Raw genomic sequence first — 19302 nt, forward strand, 5'->3', positions numbered from 1 at the left:
GGTTCTGCAGCTGTTAGCAAACACTGTCTGGAAACCCTTCCCTGAGGTGTGTTCAGGTAATGTCAAATATATTGGCTGTACAGTTGTGTACAAAGAAAGTTGAAATCATCCTCAGCTTCATCTGCATTAACATACAATAATAGAGTAACTTGGAACAAAAAATGCAGACGACAGCAATCCGTGTCCAGTTTTTTATTTATTTTCATATAGTTGATTTTCACCCCATGTAAAAACACTGAATTGAACAGTGCAAATCCTGTCATGGTGGATGTCAATATTCTTAGTACAAAAATGTTCCCTTCAAACTTTGCTTTGCGTAAACAGGAATTTTCTTTGAACATTTCTGTTTGTATTCTAAGAATTTAGATGGTATCTGTTTCAAGAGGCTGAAATTGCAAAACCATCTTTGTGGAGATGTATGTCTCCACCTCTACACTACACTCTACACTCTACACACAGATATGAGCGGGGCATCTTGAAGACTGTGATGTTTACGTGATTTGGTTTCACTTGGGTAGACATAGAGCTATTGTGGCTGCAGACTGCTGTGAAGATGACACCGATCACAAACATCGCTGGTGTGTGTGTGTGTTTGTGTCCGCTGGGAGTGAAACACAACACCCATCTCAGAAGATAGCGTTGATGAGTGCATGGCGTGGGAACAGCTCATTAATGCACATTGACCAGCTGACCAACTATGTCTCTCATTTCTTTCTTTTTGTGTATCTAAACAAGTGACACGATTAGAATTAGAGCCAACGCTGACGTCAGTAAAAATGAATGTAAAATGTTGGGGAAAAAGATCAGGATATAAAGATTCCTTAGGGTTTATATGTCGAGAATATCCACATCTCTACTTTATTCTTGACATAAAATGTAAAAAAAAAACATACCTACAATGGCCTCAAATAAACAGTATATTATTATATATTTTATTTATATAATTTCTCCATCTCTTCCACGTGCTATTTGCCATGGACTAGCAGTGTGTAGGTTACACAAGGTAAAGGTCAATAACATTACAGTAAATCAATTCCTGTCACAAATCTAAACTTGATTTGTGTTTCGTGGCATCATGTCGTTCCTCTGCTGTAAGTTACATGATGTGCAGCGAGGAGTCACAGTTAGGACAGAGGGCATGACTTGTTTTCCATCTCGTGCTTCAAATAAGAGTATTTTTTTGGATTTTGGCTGCACGCAGGAGTGAGTAAGGGTGATAATCATATAGTTTACCCGTAAAGCCTTTCCTATTATCCTCTGGTATGGTATCTGGTTGATAACAATTAGCAAGTGTGGCATTTCTCACGACTTAAACCAGCATGTTAGCATTAAGCTCAGATAACATTTAAAAAAACTTAATTTAATATACTTTAAAGGTCCCAAGTCATGGCCATTGCTACTGATCACATTTCCATTGTTGAGGTCTAATAGATATAAATTGTGAAAATTTCCAAAATCACATTGGTTTCTCATACAGCATCTCTGTATACTATAGTATGTGTATTCACCAGGTATTCACTCTCTGTCCTAAATGGCTTTAGGACAGTGTGCTCTGATTGGTCGGGACGTTGCGAGGCTCGTTGCGAGGCTCGTTGCGAGGCTCGTTGCGAGGCTCGTTGCTGCTCGCCGCTGCTGTGAGCGGGCAGGCTTCTGGGTCGGCGATACAGCGAGAACAAGCGAAACTCATCCTGAGCACACACACAAACACTCACAGCCGAAGTAAAAACAATAAGTGTGGCTTGATATTTAGTAAGAAAAAGGTTTATAATGCCGTGAGAATGGGTCTGCGGAGAGCATTTCTCCGCGATCCCAACTCGTCTATTACCAGCGTTCAGGGAGCTCTATGCAAGTCAATGAGGACTCCCTGTTAGTTAGCCAAGGGATCCTGGTGTGTGAGGTGCTCCGCGGATTGGTCCATTTGGGCCAATCCGGTCATTTGTTGTTGATTTGGGTGTTCACACGTCACAGAACCCAGGAAGCAAACAATGGAAAATGAGAAATCTCCAACGAGGCGTTCTTGGGCAGCATAGACAGGTATTTTCTGTGTTAGAGTTTTACTCGCTACAGGGTGTACTTTGAGGGTTTTTGACTCTGCACACCGTTTACATGCATAAAAACCTTCATAACACACAAGGGGACGGGTAATAACCGGAAAAGCATGACATGGGCCCTTTAATTCAATGTTTTCAGGCAGACAAGAGTAACAATATCAGGTTTTCAATGAAATCGGATTACTTTGGCCCTTGATGTCGAAGTGCCTACAACATGGAGATTTTGGGCAGTGTTTGCATTTTGAGAATAGGTGATGTTGATAATTTGTTTTTATTTTCAATATATTGTTTTTATTTTCAATATATTTCAATAATGACATGTGTAATATGCATGCATTAGGTTGATATATATATAGAAACCATTTTGTTACATATTGTAGTAAGTAGGCCTACTGTGTAATGACAATAATAGTTACAAAAGATATATATGATAGATCATTGATCAGAAGCATTGCCGGTATGAGGACAAATATGTAATCTATAAATGGTGAGCATTTAGTCCTCTGTTGATGATGTAGCTAATGCACATCTGGTCTACGCCCCTCTATACGTTTTTCTTTATTAAAGATTCAAAGACTTTTAAGCCTTTTCAATAATCAGGTATTTATTTTCAAACTTGGTGACTTTTTAAAAAACAAATACTGATTTTCTTTGAAGTGAATGTACTCTTTGGTTTATTGGGAAGAAATCATATTTTTAATTCAGTTAATTTAAGTCCCTGGCATGTGTTGTTTCAGTGTTTACTGCTCGATGACTGGCGATGGCAGAGTTCTGTCCTGAGGGCTGGATGGCTAGGCCGGGCCGGTGTAACAGGCCAGCATTTAGTCACGGTAGGTAACTTGGGTCAATAAGCCAGAATCCTCTGTGTCCTCCTTCGACCTCTATGGGACAGAGAGACACTCAGAAGAGACTAAAACCTGACTTTAAAATAAATTATTATTTCGGACATTTTATCCTGCATGGCCTTTTTCAGCTCCATTTATGTGACACAGTAAGTTATCAGGTCTTCAGGCTGAATCTGTTACACATTGTCTCTAATCTTTCAATCAAATAAAAATGCCCTCTGGAGACATATTCTGCAGGAGAAACAGAGGGTTTCTTTCCTTTTTTCCTTCTCCACCTGCTTTGTATTCCCTCCTGTGCTCTCCCTGTCTGTCTCTCTTCCGGCATACTTTCTGTCATCCTCTCTGCAGAATAAAACAGAGCTGAAGTACGGGCAAACCCCCAAAATGTGTGTGTGTGTGTGTATATGCGTGGGAGAAACTGTGCCAGCCTGAACCCTCTGAACTGCAGCTCTGACAGACCTCAGCCACATCAAGTCAAGTCTTTACAGAAAATGCAGAACAGAAGAATCAGTCTGATACGTGATTTCTTGAAAGAAGCATCACTATTGAGATTTTCAACCATCATTTTTGTCACTTTGAGCACGCAAGCTGAGTGCTATCTAGTTCCATTATAATGGCAGACATATTCTCTGCAACTCACACCATGCAATCTAGGTGATGACCAACCGTATTACATCCTATAAAGACAATAATACTTCCATGTCCTTATCAGTGACTGTGTGTACAGTACTGAATGCTGCAGGTTTAATCGTTTCTAAAGGTCACCGATCCCACATTATTCTAAAAACAACTTCCTCCCTGTCTCTGGCTTCTGGATTTCCAAAACACAGGCCAGCAGGTTTGGTATTTTTTAAACACTCTCCAGTTCCTGTTTTTCCTTGAATTACCTCCGGCTTTGACACCTGGTTACAGGCCGCTGACAGTGTAAAGAGCAAACGAGTGAGCAAACAATACATGTTGCATCATCATTCAGGTACATGTAAATAACCATTTCCATCTGCAGCAGTGTTTAATATGGAGTCACTGCTTTCCTCAGTGATACTGGAATCTTTAATAGTGTCCAAAGTAAGTATGCATGAACACACTGCTTTGTCATGTATGTTGAAAGCAATTGTCTTAAGTGTGGGGTTTCTGACAGAACAAATTCTTTAACCTCAGCTCCAAATCAGACATTTCTTTACACTTTACGTGTAAATGATGAACATCATTACTATATACTTGCTGTTTTATACATGCACCAACACTGTACTCCAAATGGACGGCAAACACATAAAAAAAGCAATGTGCTCAAATACAAAGGTTGCAGTTGTATTTTTTTGTTTTCTCAGGAGAAAAAGCTTCTGTCACTTACTATTTAGACTCAGCAGATTCTCACAAATTACATTTTTTCTCTACATATAATCGATATTTTCTCTGTGCAGGGTGTGATGACTTGAGATTTTAGAGAAAAATACTGCGTCAGCATCTAACTCAATGTTCCATCACTGGCCGGTGTAATCAAATCTAAGCATCAATAAAAGAAACTCCTGACCTGAAGTTCAAATGTGCCGCATTACATCCCTCCATACACTGCTGACTGACTGACGTGTAAAGGTGTTGGTGTCATCACAGGTCAAGAATAGAAATGAGGACACACACGCACGCACGCACGCATACACACACACACACACACACACACACACACACACACACACACACACACACACACACACACACACACACACACACACACAATGTCTGTGTCACACCCATTCCATTGCTGACATCAAGTCGATACTACAACATAAAATATTGATGAAAAAGATAGTGTCTCACATTTCAGCACAGCTGCTGATCCATGATCAAACTCCACGGGCAGGCGTGACATTTAAGAGGCTCCAGTTGCACCGACAACATCTGCTGTAATTGGAATAAATGTTAACACACACGTTGGTTGCATCAAACACACTTATCTATGACCAGAACATTTTAGAGAAAAATACTGCGTCAGCATCTGACTCGCACGCGCACGCGCACACACACACACACACACACACACACACACACACACACACACACACACACACACACACACACACACACACACACACACACACACACACACACACACACACACACACACACACACACACACACACACACACACACACACACACACACACACACATGCCCATTACTGCAAAAATACCAATATGTGAGTCTTCATCCTGCAGGTCAAGACTGAGACTACAACAAAATAATACACTATTTTTCTTGCATCTGTATCAGTGCTATTTACAGTAACATGTACACAAAATATGTGGAGGAATATCAGCGTTGTCATAGTTTTTTTAGCCTCTTTTAGCTTTTTGTTTTTATGGCATTTCCATAAAATGATGTATGAGGTATGGAGTCTCCCCACTCAGAATGCCTTTGGATAGCATCAATTAGTTTCTCTTCATAGCCAAAGCAAACGGTTCCCTCTGGTGTCCATTGTGTGTCAGTAGCGAACCAACAGCAGCATGCTGAAATTGCTGTTTTGCTCAATTTGAATTTTTTTTCAGGATTGTAAAGTCAGAATTTTAGCATGAGATTCAAACAAATCTGCAGCAATAGATGAATATGGGCTGTTCTGTGGATATTGCCATTGCCATTGTCGTCGATAGCAACAGTTTGAATTATTTTGAAGTAAATTATAAATAGGGGGATGTAGCTCAGTGATAGAACGGGTGCTTTGCATGTACAAGGTCCAGGGATCAATCCCCAATATCTCCGTCATTGCCAATAACATCTAAAAGTCTCGACAAACAAACACTCGAGAAATCTGTCAATTTTTGCTTTGATAATAAGAGCTCTTGAAAATATTTTTTTTATATAATCAAGTAATATAGTTAATAAAATAATAAACAAACAAGTACATACGTAAGGATTGATGTGACACAAAGAAGGGGATGTAGCTCAGTGGTAGAGCGTGTGCTTTGCATGTACAAGGTACTGGGATCAATCCCCAACATCTCAACCACGATTTAAACAGATAACTTCTTCTGTACTAAATTGACAGCCATACTCAAATCTGTAAGTGGCTGGCTGGTCTACCTGCATGTGCCATCCGACCTCTGAAGCTCATCCAGAATGCAGCGGCTCGTCTGGTCTTCAACCTTCCTAAATTTTCCCACACCACTCCGCTCCCTTCACTGGCTTCCGGTAACTGCTAGAATCCACTTCAAGACAATGGTACTTGCGTACCATGCTGCGAATGGATCTGGCCCTTCCTACATCCAGGACATGGTTAAACTGTACCCCCCAGCACGTGCACTCCGCTCTGCATCAGCCAAACAGCTCGCTGCACCCTCGCTGTGAAGGGGACCCAAGTTCCCATCAGCAAAAACACGTTGTTTTGCTATCCTGGCTCCAAAATGGTGGAATGAGCTCCCCATTGACATCAGGACAGCAGATAGCTCACACACCTTCCGGCGCAGACTGAAAACTCATTTGCTCATTATCCAAAATAGTAATTACAGAAGATAAGGAGGACAGGGGATGTAGCTCAGTGGGTAGCGTGTGCTTTGCATGTACAAGGTCTTGGGTTCAATCCCCAGCATCTCCAACTTTGCTCTTTTATTTAATACTAAACTGAGTCTCAGTTTACAAACTAATCCACAGTCACAACATTTCAAACCGAAAGAGTGTCTTAGGATGTGGTGTAGGAGGAGATTTGTAGCATTAAACTGCTGCCAACAAGTCTGCAGCAACAGAAGAATTGGGGCTGCTCTTTGGACATTGTCATTAACATCAGCAACTGTTTAGATAATTAATTTAAAAAAAACAGGAAAAGAAACTGGGATGTAGCTCAGTGGTAGAGTGTGTGCTTTGCATGTACAGGTACTGGGATCAACCCCCAGCATCTAAACCACTATTTAAACAGATAACTTCTTCTGTACTAAATTGACAGCCATACTCAAATCATTAAGTAGCGTCCTTATCTTGAAAATCAGGCCCTTTGTTCATCTGTACCTCATTATCCAAAATAGTAATTACAGAAGATAATGAGGACATCATGAAGGGGATGTAGCTCAGTTGTCGAGCGTGTGCTTTGCATGTACGAGGTCTTGGAATCAATCCCAGCTTCTCCATCATGGCTGTTTTATTTAACCTGTTGAACCCCATCGACCCGCCCCCGGGTGGAAAAACGCGTCATCTGCAGGAAACAGCGTCTGAGGCCTTCTTAATATTTAATAAACTATGAATGTTTTATATCCATGTAATGGGAAGAAACTCAGCTAACTGATCTTTTTTTTTTTTAAACCCACAAAGCTAGCGCTGAGCCTATGAATTAGCCACGAGCGAAAAATGCTAACGGCGTTTTGCACAGAAACTCACTCATAACACCCATCGATCTGATCGTGAGAAGACACAGAATTGATTGGTACATACATCATCACTCCATCATAAGAACTCGCGAATATATTAACAAGAACAGACATCAAAACATGTGGCGCTAGGTAGCTAGAAACGGCAAAATGGCTCACCTTTGTCGTTGTCTGGTCAAAAGTGGTCTTCAATGGCATTACAACGATAAAAACGCTGCTGAAGTTTATCCATAGGCTAATCCAATGTGTCTGTGTACCTTTGAAATGATTTCTGATAATCCATAAGCAATAAACCTGCTTTTCCATTTCCAGATGTCAGAGCGAGAGATAGGTTCGCTCTGATGCAAACCTGCACACGCAAAGCCCCCACCTTTTTTTGTTAACATGTGTGTGTATGTGGAAATTCCCTTTGAATTCTATTGACCAAAATTGACCAATGGGTTCCAGAGAAACGGTAAAAACGCCCATTTCCACCCAAATCACCTCAGAGGTGGAGTTTTTTTTGCTAAACCTCTCTAAAAAGGTCAAATGTCACTTGTTTTGCATCAATCTTGATACAGGGTACTTATTATATGTTGTACTTTGGATTCCTAAAGCTTTTAGTCTACCTTACCATCATCCAAGGGTAGTTTTCACTATAAGTAAAACATAATTTTTGGACGGACACTATCATTTACAGTTTTTTACTATGTTCAATCTGAATTTTCTTTAAAATAAAAAACATCTATATTGATTCTGACTTTTCTACATCCAACTCACATGCAGGTTTATCATTACTTTGAGAAAAAAGATCATTAATTTTCCCCTTTTAGAAGTGTAGTTATGGTCATTTGTTCTGGAAATGTCATTTTCGAGCCTGAGACCTGAAAAACAGGCTTGGGGTCTAACAGGTTAATAATTAACTGAGTCTCAGTTTACAAACTAATCCACAGTCACACAACATTTCAAACTGAAAGAAAATGGGATGTAGCTCAGTGGTAGAGTGTGTGCTTTGCATGTACGAGGTCCTGGGATCAATCCCCAGCCAGGGGTGCACATAACTTTTTTGCCCTGGTTCTCAAAGGAGCACCTGGAGATGTTGCTTGGTGCTCATCCTGAAAATGAAATAAACCGTAACTTTTGAGGGGGTCTTGACTTTATTTGCCAGACACACTGCACTGAACACACATGCAGAGGTGCACACAGAACACACAGAACACACATGCAGAGGTGAACACTGAACACACATGCAGAGGTGAACACAGAACACACATGCAGAGGTGAACACAAGACAACATTAGCACAACCAGTAATCCTACAAGCTGTCATCACTACCCTCCTGACTGTTCTCCTCACTGTTCTCCTGACTGTTCTCCTCACTGTCTTCCTCTCTGTCAGACATGGTAGCTGATGATGTAGGCCTAATACTTTATCTCTGGTTGAGTCTGCGATTAGCTGCTTGCATCCACAAGTCAACAGCTGGTTTTGGGTCGAAAGTCTCTGTTGTCATCTTAGACAAGTGGATGTAATCAAATAAGTATGTGAACATACCCAATAACCTACCATAGCCAATAACAAATGAATGTAACTTATTTTATTTGTGTTGTTCATTCATATCTTATTTTACCTTAACATTTATTTATTTATGCATTTTTTTTATCTCTCTTTAAAGGATATTTTTGGTTACTGTCCTATAGTATACATTGGAATGATTTCAAACCTGTTTATCCCAATAATTATAAAGGAGTGCCTTGGAAATATGTGTTTACATAAATTGTGACCAAACTGTTTGAACTTAGACTAAAGTGAACTATCTAAACACTCAGAGTTCTTTACCTCACTGAGCTGTAGTTATCAGCCTCTCAGTCTGACTGGAGAGGACTCTCCCTCCACATTATTGTAGAAACATCTTCTTCTTCCGTTAGAGCAGCTAGCACCAGATTCTAATAACAACAGCGCTACCGGGCAGTGCGCCCTTCTCTCTCTCCCTCGCTCACTCGCACTTTGGCTGTGAGCTGCGGGTGCCAGATAAGCCAACATCCCCCATTTTCATCACTTATGGCGCGTTTCCACTGCAGCGGGGTAGCCCCGTTTAAGCGTCCCTAAGTGTCCTCGCTCTGGCCTCAGGCTGCCTCGCTGGCCGGCCCAGGCCGTGGCGCATTTCCATTACAGTTTAGGACCTGGGCTAGCAACGCAGTGTAGGCGGGGCGATCAGCTTTTTGGCGGGCTTTTGGGCGGAGCGACGCTGAGATAAAATCATCTTTTTCAGTTTTTCCCTACACTGCAGGAAAGTCCTCGAAAATCCGCGTTCGGACATCTGTGCAGAGACATCCTGGAACACTTTTACATTTCTCGTTGTTCCGTCGAGCTCCCGCTGGATTTTATCATCCCCAATGAGATGAAGGAACGTCGTCACCTCCTCGGTCGACCACGGTGTGCTTTTCTTAGAAGTAGCCATTTTTGTAGCTCCTCCGTTTACAAAATGCTGTGTATAAAAATGCTGCAAGCTTGCTTCTAGATATATATGCGACGCTAGGGATGGACTCGCGCGCAATCTTGTGACGATTCTCTCTGACCAATCAGCAGTCGAGAGTGTTGACGTCACTAGTTCAGCCCTGGCCCTGGTCTGAGGGAACCACGATTTTATGAGGCCGGAAAAAGAGGGAAAAAGTACCCGCTGGCCGGTACTAGGCTATATGGAAACGCCACCAAAAACCGGCCTGGCCGCTTGAGGACGGTTAAGGACGCTTAAACGGGGCTACCCGCTGCAGTGGAAACGCGCCATTACAGTGCCCATCTTACAGGGCGAATGAAACGTGTAACCGGGATGAAAAGGGTGTTACATTTACTTAATTATGAATATTGTTACATCAAGGCCGAACATTAGGATGAGCACCAACGGTCAAAAATGTTTTTTTCCCTCCCAGAGCTGCCAGCGCAGCGCCTCCACAGATCTGGCGCCCTATGGCTATAACGCCAGTGCGACGGGCCGGCCCTGAGTTCATATGATCTCTATATATCTCTATATATCTCTCTCTCTATATATATCTCTATATAATATATATAAGAGATAGAGAGATAGTAGAAGATATTATAGAAGATAAGAAGCGGATGGAAGATCTCGATAGGAGATAGAGAAAGAGACTACGCTCTCCTCTCTCTCTATTTCTTCCTCTCTCTCTCTCTCTCTCTCTCTCTCTCTCTCTCTCTCTCTCTCTCTCTCTCTCTCTCTCTCTCTCTCTCTCTCTCTCTCAAATCATTGAGGAGAGCCTTTTATCCAAGTTTCATTTGAACTGTGATCACGAGAGCTCTTGAAAGTACATTTTTATTTAATTAAGCAATCGGAATTGTTAAAAGACTGTACAAATAAGTTACGTCCAGCTTTAGCAATGATAACATGAAGGGGATGTAGCTCAGTGGTAGAGCGTGTGCTTTGCATGTACAAGGTCTTGGGTTAAATCCCCAGCATCTCCAACTTTGCTCTTTTATTTAATACTAAACCGAGTCTCAGTTTACAAACTAATCCACAGTCACAACATTTCAAACCGAAAGAGTGTCTTAGGATGTGGTGTAGGAGGAGATTTGTAGTATTAAACTGCTGCCAACAAGTCTGCAGCAACAGAAGAATTGGGGCTGCTCTTTGGACATTGTCATTAACATCAGCAACTGTTTAGATAATTGATTTTAAAAAACAGGAAAAGTAACTGGGATATTGTAGCTCAGTGGTAGAGCGTGTGCTTTGCATGTACAAGGTCCTGGGATCAATCCCTAGCATCTCCAACAACATTGAGCCAGATTAGTTATTCTGTACTACATTTAAAGCGTTACTCAAACCATTGAGGAGAGCTTTTTATCCAAGTTTCATTTGAACTGTGATCACAAGAGCTGTTGAAAGTACTTTTTTGTTTAATTAAGCAATCGGATCGTTAAAAGACTGTCCAAATAAGTACCTATGTACCCTTGTGAGCTGTGAACCCTAATTGAATTTGATCGCATACTTTGTACTGGTGGGTGTCTTGTGCACTCATCCTTGGCTGAGATTGATATTGAAAGTTTCACATTTGTTATTTGTTATTTTTTAATCTGTTCGAAATAAAGACTGAAAGAAAGAAAGAAAGAAAGTGGATGACATTGTTGATGATGTTCGAGATTATTGATGATATTGGTGATGTTGTTAATGTTGTTAATGATGTCAGGAAGTATGTCCTGAATGTTGCTGTATTATTGTTGTATTGTTTTAAGTGTCAGACCCTAGGAAGAGTAGCTTTTGTCAAGAGCAAAAGCTAATGGGGATCCTTAATAAACATAAACATAAGCATACTAATTGATATGATAACATGAAGGGGATGTAGCTCAGTGGTAGAGCGTGTGCTTCGCATGTACAATGTCCTGGGATCAATCCCCAGCATCTCCAACATTGCCGATAACATCTAAAAGTCATGACAAATGTACACTCAAGGAATCTGTTCATTTATATTGTGATAATAAGAGCTCTTGAAAGTTATTTTTGTATGGAATCAAGTAATAGAATTAGTCAAATAATAAACAAACAAGTACATATGTAAGGATTTATGTGACACCATAAAGGGGATGTAGCTCAGTGGTAGAGCGTGTGCTTAGCATGTACAAGGTCTTGGGATCAATCCCCAGCATCTCCAACAACATTGAGCCAGAATAGTTATTCTGTACTACATTTAAAGCTTTAGTCAAACCATTGAGGAGAGCTTTTTATCCAAGTTTCATTTGAACTGTGATTACAAGAGCTCTTGAAAGTACATTTTTGTTTAATTAAGCAATCGGATCGTTAAAAGATTGTACAAATAAGTACGTCCAGCTTTACGTGATAACATGAAGGGGATGTAGCTCAGTGGTAGAGCGTGTGCTTCGCATGTACAAGGTCCTGGGTTCAATCCCCAGCATCTCCAACTTTGCTCTTTTATTTAATACTAAACCGAGTCTCAGTTTACAAACTAATCAACAGTCACAACATTTCAAACCGAAAAAGTATCTTTAGGATGTAGTGTAACAGGAGATTTGTAGCATTAAACTGCTGCCAACAAGTCTGCAGCAACAGAAGAATTGGGGCTGCTCTTTGGACATTGTCATTAACATCAGCAACTGTTTGGATAATTAATTAAAAAAACAGGAAAAGAAACGGGGATGTAGCTCAGTGGTAGAGTGTGTGCTTTGCATGTACAGGTACTGGGATCAACCCCCAGCATCTAAACCACTATTTAAACAGATAACTTCTTCTGTACTAAATTGACAGCCATACTCAAATCATTAAGTAGCGTCCTTATCTTGAAAATCAGGCCGTTTGTTCATCTGTACCTCATTATCCAAAATAGTAATTACAGAAGATAATGAGGACACCATGAAGGGGATGTAGCTCAGTTGTCGAGCGTGTGCTTTGCATGTACGAGGTCTTGGGATAAATCCCAGCTTCTCCATCATGGATGTTTTATTTAACCTGTTGAACCCCATCGACCCGCCCCCGGATGGAAAAACGCGTCATCTGCAGGAAACAGCGTCTGAGGCCTTCTTAATATTTAATAAACTATGAATGTTTTATATCCATGTAATGGGAAGAAACTCAGCTAACTGATCTTTTTTTTTTTTTTTAAACCCACAAAGCTAGCGCTGAGCCTATGAATTAGCCACGAGCGAAAAATGCTAACGGCGTTTTGCACAGAAACTCACTCATAACACCCTTATCACTTAGCTGCACGTCCAACCCATCGATCTGATTGTGAGAAGACACAGAATTGATCGGTACATACATCATCACTCCATCATAAGAACTCGCGAAGATATTAACAAGAACAGACATCAAAACATGTGGCGCTAGGTAGCTAGAAACGGCAAAATGGCTCACCTTTGTCGTTGTCTGGTCAAAAGTGGTCTTCAATGGCATTAAAACGATAAAAACGCTGCTGAAGTTAATCCATAGGCTAATCCAATGTGTCTGTGTAGCTTTGAAATGATTTCTGATAATCCATAAGCAATAAACCTGCTTTTCCATTTCCAGATGTCAGAGCGAGAGATAGGTTCGCTCTGATGCAAACCTGCACACGCAAAGCCCCCACCTTTTTTTGTTAACATGTGTGTGTATGTGGAAATTCCCTTTCGATTCTATTGACCAAAATCGACCAATGGGTTCCAGAGAAATGGTAAAAACGCCCATTTCCACCCAAATCACCTCAGAGGTGGAGTTTTTTTTGCTAAACCTCTCTAAAAAGGTCAAATGTCACTTGTTTTGTATCAATCTTGATACAGGGTACTTATTATATGTTGTACTTTGGATTCCTAAAGCTTTTAGTCTACCTTACCATCATCCAAGGGTAGTTTTCACTATAAGTAAAAAATAATTTTTGGACGGACACTATCATTTACAGTTTTTTACTATGTTCAATCTGAATTTTCTTTAAAATAAAAAACATCTATATTGATTCTGACTTTTCTACATCCAACTCACATGCAGGTTTATCATTACTTTGAGAAAAAAGATCATTAATTTTCCCCTTTTAGAAGTGTAGTTGTGGTCATTTGTTCTGGAAATGTCATTTTCGAGCCTGAGACCTAAAAAACAGGCTTGGGGTCTAACAGGTTAATAATGAACTGAGTCTCAGTTTACAAACTAATCCACAGTGACACAACATTTCAAACTGAAAGAAAATGGGATGTAGCTCAGTGGTAGACTCTTGACCTGACAATCAACATCGGCACCTCAGTTGTTTCCCCGACTCAGACTGCAAGGAATCTGGGTGTGACCCTAGATAACAACCTGTCCTTCACTGCAAACATCGCTGCTACAACCCGCTGCTGCAGATACACGCTTTACAACATCAGGAAGATACGTCCCCAGCTGACTCAGAAAGCGACTCAGGTTCTGGTCCAGGCTCTCGTCATCTCACGCCTAGACTACTGCAACTCCCTCCTGGCTGGTCTACCTGCATGTGCCATCCGACCTCTGCAGCTCATCCAGAATGCAGCGGCTCGTCTGGTTTTCAACCTTCCTAAATTCTCCCACACCACTCCGCTCCTCCGCTCCCTTCACTGGCTTCCGGTAACTGCTAGAATCCACTTCAAGACACTGGTACTTGCTTACCGTGCTGCGAATGGATCTGGCCCTTCCTACATCCAGGACATGGTTAAACCGTACACCCCAGCGCGTGCACTACGCTCTGCATCAGCCAAACGACTCGTTGCGCCCTCGCTGCGAGGGGGGACCCAAGTTCCCATCGGCGAAAACACGTGGGTTTGCTATCCTGGCTCCAAGATGGTGGAATGAGCTCCCCATTGACATCAGGACGGCAGATAGCTTGCACATCTTCCGGCGCAAACTGAAAACTCATCTCTTTCGACTCCACTTCGAGCGTTAGAACGATTAACGAAGCACTTTTATACTAATAAAGGACTGGATTACCTAAAGCCAGTTGAGTAGCACTTGAAATGTTTGGCTCTATGAAACCTGATATACTTATATGATTCTGTTTTCTTCAAGGTTGTGTCTTCCTGGTCAAATGTACTTATTGTAAGTCGCTTTGGACAAAAGCGTCAGCTAAATGCAATGTAATGTAATGTAATGTAGAGCGTGTGCTTTGCATGTACGAGGTCCTGGGATCAATCCCCAGCCAGGGGTGCACATAACGTTTTGCCCTGGTTCTCAAAGGAGCACCTGGAGATGTTGCTTGGTGCTCATCCTGAAAATGAAATAAACCGTAACTTTTGAGGGGGTCTTGACTTTATTTGCCAGACACACGGCACTGAACACACATGCAGAGGTGAACACAGAACACACAGAACACACATGCAGAGGTGAACACTGAACACACATGCAGAGGTGAACACAGAACACACATGCAGAGGTGAACACAAGACAACATTAGCACAACCAGTAATCCTACAAGCTGTCATCACTACCCTCCTGACTGTTCTCCTGACTGTTCTCCTCACTGTCTTCCTCTCTGTCAGACATGGTAGCTGATGATGTAGGCCTAATACTTCCTCTCTGGTTGAGTCTGCGATTAGCTGCTTGCATCCACAAGTCAACAGCTGGGTTTGGGTCGAAAGTCTCTGTTGTCATCTCAGAAGTGGATGTAATCAAATAAGTATGTGAACATAACCAATAACCTACCATAGCCAATAACAAATGAATGTAACTTATTTTATTTGTGTTGTTCATTCATATCTTATTTTACCTTAACATTTATTTATTTATGCATTTTTTTTATCTCTCCAGTTTTAAAGGATATTTTTGGTTACTGTCCTATAGTATGATTGGAATGATTTCAAACCTGTTTATCCCAATAATTATAAAGGAGTGCCTTGGAAATATGTGTTTACATAAATTGTGACCAAACTGTTTGAACTTAGACTAAAGTGAACTATCTAAACACTCAGAGTCCTTTACCTCACTGAGCTGTAGTTATCAGCCTCTCAGTCTGACTGGAGAGGACTCTCCCTCCACATTATTGTAGAAACATCTTCTTCTTCCGTTAGAGCAGCTAGCACCAGATTCTAATAACAACAGCGCGTACCGGGCAGTGCGCCCTTCTCTCTCTCCCTCGCTCACTCGCACTTTGGCTGTGAGCTGCGGGCGCCAGATAAGCCAACATCCCCCATTTTCATCACTTACAGCGCTCATCGTACAGGGCGAATGAAACGTGTAACCGGGATGAAAAGGGTGTTACATTTACTTAATTATGAATATTGTTACATCAAGGCCGAACATTAGGATGAGCACCAACGGTCAAAAATGTTTTTTTCCCTCCCAGAGCTGCCAGCGCAGCGCCTCCACAGATCTGGCGCCCTATAGATGAGAGTAACAAATGCGTCACTTCCGGGCAACATTTACGGCTCCGCCCACTTTTGGGGGAAAACAACGCTGTCAGTTGAACAGTGGTCAATACAAATTCTGAAGTTTTTGCCAATCCGATCAGAAATGAAAGAAAACCGGAGACTTTTGGATCTTCAAAGAGCCCGATTCCAAAGGCCAGACAGGCAAACAATTGCATTAAGCCATTAGAAATCGACGATCGGGCTCGATATATGGTTAAATATAGCAGTAGGCTATCGATTTTCATAGATGAGAGTAACATCTACGTGACTCTACGGCCCCGCCCACTTTTGGGGGAAACAACGCTGTCATTTGAATGGCGATCGAGCCTGAAGCCACAGAGCAGACCCGGCGCCAGAACAAATCTAAAGGGAGGGCATATGATTTTCATGGGAGGGCACACAAAACCGTCACGTGCTGCGGGCCTGCGGCACAATATATATCAAACAGCAAGGCCAACAGCATTGCGTAAAGACGCACACTTATCGCAAACATACACAAATAAAGGGCAACATAGCAACCACTTTGAAACATTGTGTGCGTGGCAGCACAAACACTGGTAAATCACGAGCAAGGTTGACAGCTAAAAAAGCTATAATATAAACGACAGCTGACACGTAATAACGGCTCCGTGCCAGCTGATCTGCACCAAAGTACTCATTTCCTTATTTGTTTCCTCGCGTATCTGTCTCTCTCTCCACAAACTCTCACATGAAATGTGTTCTTTTGATGCGGCATGCCTTAGCAGTCCTTTATCAGTCTGTAATGCGTGTTTCCAGTCGCAAAAACCTTTGACAGTAAAAGCCGCATCAGATGAAGACGTATTCACTTTAAACTGTCTACAGGGGAAACAAAAGGCTGCGTCTGCTTTTAACGAATATTCAAGCCATGGTCTGTTGTTGTACCATGCAGCGGCAAAAGTGCGCTTCTTTCCTGAAAACAATCTCCCTGGATAACGATCCAACTTCACCTGCTTGGGTTTATTAACCCCAAGATCATCGCTAACTCAGCCCCGGGGTTTGCCGAGGTCAAGCTTGTGACATTAAGGCGTGCTGCTGCAACGGCAGGTGCAGGGTCGCCAGCAGCTGCATCGGCTGCAGTTCTTTCATTGCTATTTCGTTTTAATAAATCCTTAGACCTTTGCAGCCAATTTCTGATGTCCATTTTGTAATGCAAACAGAAATGGGAGTCTACAGAATGCACAATAAACAAATCCAGAATAGGCAGCAGAGTGTGACGCTGTGATTGGTCTAAATGGGGACGAATCAGACACATGCATTTATTTGACGTAGCCTGTGATTTTTTTGTTGTTGTTCTGACATCACATACATCGTAGCATAAAAGTTTAATTTATAATTAAAAAAATAAAATATATATATTTTTTAATTTTTATAAATAATAAAAAACGTGTTTATTGGGGGAGGGCAGGAATGTCAAATGGGAGGGCCTGGCCCTCCCTGGCCCTCCCACGGCGCCGGGCATGCCACAGAGCTCTTCCTTTACTGTCCTTTCTTCTTAGAGGAAGTACAGAAACACTGAACTCTTGATTATTTTTAATGTTTGAGGTGCAATAAACGACACAGCAGCTTTTTGGCATGATACAACTATTATGTTCTGCCTCGCTCATGAGAGTAACAGCTGGAGAAATTACAGCCTCGCCTACTGATTTTAATTTAACCATATATCAAGACCGATTGTCGATTACCAATGATCGAATGTAATTGTTTGCCTGACTGGCCATCGTAATCGAGCTCTTTGAAGATCCAAAAATCCACGGTTTTCAAAAATGTTTGATCGGATTGGCAAAAACTTCAGAATTTGTATTGACCGCCATTCAAATGACAGCGTTGTTTTCCCCCAAAAATGGGCGGGGCCGTAATTTTTGCCCGGGAGTGACGTAGGTGTTACTCTCATCTGGCCGGCCCTGAGTTCATATGATCTCTCTCTCTCTATATATATATATATATATATATATATATGCTGCTCTTTGGACATTGTCATTAACATCAGCAACTGTTTAGATAATTAATTTTAAAAAACAGGAAAAGAAACTGGGATGTAGCTCAGTGGTAGAGCGTGTGCTTTGCATGTACAAGGTCCTGGGATCAATCCCCAGCATCATCTCCATCAACAATGATTATTCTATAAATACTAACACAATACTGTGAGACACTCAAAAGATCTTTGTCGAAAAAGCACAGCACTGCTTTTTAAATAATTGATCAGGAGACATTTCCAGAATCAAACCAAATTTAATTGCCTTTTTCTGAGTAAACACATTTTTATTTCTCATTTTGCATTTATCCATCCAAATTAACTGCAATAGATTCCCTTGATCATCTCTTTCTACAAATGTATGAAGTTGCAAAAATATAGAATTAGTTAGAAAAAGAATAAACACAAGTCATACATTCAGTCAGGTTATAGCCTCATAGTGTGAAACCACTGAGGAATATAGGTTTCTACTAAACATCATGAAACGTTTTACATGTTGAGCCTAAAAAAAGAAGCTATGTGAGCTTTACATTACTTAGTAACATTTTTAGAAATCATAACTAGGTTTTCTAAGTCATTAATTTTAGTTCATTTCAAGTGCAACTGCAAGTAAATTGTTGAAGTTGGAAACATCTGCAGAGATGAATAGTTTTGTCTCATCCATCAGGAGTTGCATCACATGTATGTACATCACGCTGCAGTGGGTTTAATAACACAAAGAAGAAAACTTTCCCAACATATACATCTCTTAATTCTCCAAAAACTTGAGTAACAATAAATACAGTACAAACATATTTCAGTAACGCTGGAAGAATCCAACAGCTGCTTCCCTGCTATGCTTTTCAAATTAACGTCATAGTTCTGAGGGGATCTTTCTGTCAGATGGTAACTCAAAATGTGACTCCATGACGACGCTTACTATTGGTATTTTATAACATTTCTTTGATATAGAATTTAGGATTTGAATATCTCTAATACATCATTTACATTGTTTTCTATGAATACATTAGTGAAGTAACATTGCTTTAAAAGTCATTTGAAGCCGTCTTCTTTTAAAAAACACATGTCCAAATGCTGGTGCTGTGACAGATCTGAGAGCCAAATATGCTTTTTGATAGTGACCATAAACTTATAGCCAGAGTAAGCAAAATTAAATGATACAGAGTGCTGGAGGCTATGCTTTGATGTTTGGATAAGATTTGAAAATATAATCATTTATCTAACACTTACAGATGGATTATAAA

General features: G+C 41.0%; 5 non-coding genes across 5 annotated transcripts; all 5 read left to right on the top strand.

Annotated features, from left to right (window-relative positions):
* Positions 1–10626: 10626 nt before the first annotated feature.
* Positions 10627–10698, top strand: trnaa-ugc. The gene has a single exon. It is a non-coding gene; the product is annotated as a tRNA-Ala (tRNA).
* Positions 10699–11566: 868 nt separating this feature from the next.
* trnaa-cgc lies at positions 11567–11638 on the top strand. The gene has a single exon. It is a non-coding gene; the product is annotated as a tRNA-Ala (tRNA).
* Positions 11639–11810: 172 nt separating this feature from the next.
* trnaa-agc lies at positions 11811–11882 on the top strand. The gene has a single exon. It is a non-coding gene; the product is annotated as a tRNA-Ala (tRNA).
* A 195-nt stretch (positions 11883–12077) lies between these two features.
* Positions 12078–12149, top strand: trnaa-cgc. Its single transcript has one exon. It is a non-coding gene; the product is annotated as a tRNA-Ala (tRNA).
* Positions 12150–18116: 5967 nt separating this feature from the next.
* Positions 18117–18187, top strand: trnaa-ugc. The gene has a single exon. It is a non-coding gene; the product is annotated as a tRNA-Ala (tRNA).
* The last annotated feature ends 1115 nt before the right edge of the window (positions 18188–19302 follow it).

This window comes from Gymnodraco acuticeps, unplaced genomic scaffold, assembly GCF_902827175.1.
Source record: "Gymnodraco acuticeps unplaced genomic scaffold, fGymAcu1.1, whole genome shotgun sequence".
NCBI lineage: Eukaryota > Metazoa > Chordata > Actinopteri > Perciformes > Bathydraconidae > Gymnodraco > Gymnodraco acuticeps.